General features: G+C 41.8%; 1 non-coding gene across 1 annotated transcript; it reads right to left on the reverse strand.

The window, feature by feature from the left end:
* Nucleotides 1–778: 778 nt before the first annotated feature.
* Nucleotides 779–994, reverse strand: LOC123456315. Its single transcript, XR_006634454.1, has one exon. It is a non-coding gene; the product is annotated as a small nucleolar RNA U3 (small nucleolar RNA).
* Nucleotides 995–2,288: the final 1,294 nt, after the last annotated feature.

Consider the following 2,288-nt stretch of genomic DNA (forward strand, 5'->3'; position numbering starts at 1 on the left):
ATTTTTAAAAAAAGTTGGGGCTGGAGAGATGGCTCCGTGGTGAAGGCGTTTGCCTGCGAAGCCAAAGGATACCCGTTTGATTCCCCAGGACCCACATAAGAGATGCACAAGGTGGTGCATGTGTCCGGAGTTCCTTTGCAGTGGCTGGAGGCCCTGGCGTGCCCATTCTCTCTCTGTGTCTCTTCTTTCTATCTCTCTGTTTGCAAATAAATAAATAAAATTAAAAAATTGTTGATAAGATTTGTTTTATGGCCCAGAATAGGGTCAATCTTGGTGATTGTGATTTTGAGAAATGTGTATTCTACTGTTGTTGAAGCTGTAAGCAGAGGTTATCCACATCCAGTTGATTGATAGCATTACTGGGCTCTTCTCTGTTCTTACTGATTACCTGTTTACTAGACCTGTTTATTTATCCCTCCTCTCTTTTTTTTTTTTTTGGTTTCCCAAGGTAGGGTCTCACTCTAGCCCAGGCTGACCTGTAGTCTCAGGGTGGCCTTGAACTTACGGTGATCCTCCTATGTCTGCCTCCTGAGTGCTGGGATTAAAGGCGTGCGACACCACGCCTGGATGTTTTTTCTTCATTTATATCTTTTCTTCTTCTTCTCGCTCTGTGTGTGTGGTGTGCATGTGCGTACATGTAGGTTTGTATGTATATTGATGTATGTGCGTGAAGGTGGGCATATATATGTGATTACATGTATGTAGTTGCCTGAAGTCAATGTCAGGGTTCTTCCTTGATTGTTCTCTACCTTATTTTATTTTAGTTTTGATTGTTTTTGTCACTCAGATGGCATCCTCTCCCTGCAGCTCCTCTGGAGGGGAGCAGACATGATCATCAATGACAAGCGGCAATTGCAGCAAAGCAACGCGAAGAGCCGTCTTCTTGCTCAGGAGAGAACGCTGTGCCTCCTTGTCATGGCTTCCAATGCTCTACACAGTCAGAGAAACTTCTCTAGTAACGAACTATAGAAATGATCCCTGAAAGTATAGTCTTTCCGCCTTAATTTTTGAGAGTCACTTGCTGTACCTAGTGGTCACCAGGTTCGGTTGGACTAGCAACCCAGTGAGCCCTAGGGATTCCCTATCTCCATCTCTCTACCTCTGAAATTATAGGTACATAACCACTGATGCCTGGCCCCTTGCGTCAGTGCTGGGAATCAAACTTAGGTCCTTGTGCTTTTACCATTTTTATTCAGTGTAGGTCTACTGGCAACAAATAGCAAATTTCATTCAAGTTTTTGCTTATTTGTAAAAGCATTTGTCCTTTATTTTAAATTCTTTTGTTGTTGTTGCTGGAGATGAACCCAGGACATTGCAAGTGCTGGGAAGTCGTCTATGACTGAGCCATTTCTCCAGCCTTGTTTTTCATTTTATTTAGTTGACAGAGAAAGAGGGAGAGAAGAGAGAATAGGCATGCCAGGTCCTCCAGCTACTGCAGACGAACTCCAAATGCGTGTGCCCCCTTGTGCATCTGGCTACCATGGGTCCTGGGGAATCAAACCTGGGCCCTTTGGCTTTGCAGGCAAACACTTTAATCACTAAGCCATCCCTCCAGCCCTCATTTTTATTTTTTAAATATTTACTTCAATATATTTTATTTATTTACTTGAGAGAGAGAAAGAGGGAGAGAGGAGAGAAGGGGTGTGGCAAGGCCTCCAGCCACTGTAAACGAACGCCAAACGCATGCGCCTCCTTGTGCATCTGGACTACATGGGTCCTGGAGAATAGATCCAAGGTCCTTTGGCTTTGCAGGCAAACACCTTAACTGCTAAGCCATCTCTCCAGCCCCGTTTTATTTATTTATTTATTTTTATTTTTGAAGAATAAATGTTCAGTGAGAAAGATTTTAGGTTGAGAAATATCCCTGACAGTATTCCTTTTTTTTTTTAATTTCAAAAATGTTTTATTTTTCACCAGCTTTGTATGCAGTGTTGAACACATTAACTTGGGTAATAAGTATACTGATAGCCAGGCATGGTGATGCCCACCTTTAATTCCAGCACTTGGGAGGCAGATGTGGGAGGATTACTGTGAGTCTGAGGCCGCCCTGAGACTACAGAGTGAGTTCCAAGTCAGTCTGGGCTACAGTGAGACCCTACCTTGAAAAAAAACAAAAAACAACAAATAGATAGATAGATAGATAGATAGATAGATAGGTAGAAAATAAACATCTAACAAAACTTTATGGAGATAGTACAAAGAAGATTAAAAACAAAAATAATATGTAAAAATAATATATAAGGGCAATATGCCTCTGAGATTTTGGAGTTTTCTAGCAAAGAATGAGT

The sequence above is a fragment of the Jaculus jaculus genome, chromosome 20 (genome assembly GCF_020740685.1).
Source record: "Jaculus jaculus isolate mJacJac1 chromosome 20, mJacJac1.mat.Y.cur, whole genome shotgun sequence".
Taxonomy (NCBI): domain Eukaryota; kingdom Metazoa; phylum Chordata; class Mammalia; order Rodentia; family Dipodidae; genus Jaculus; species Jaculus jaculus.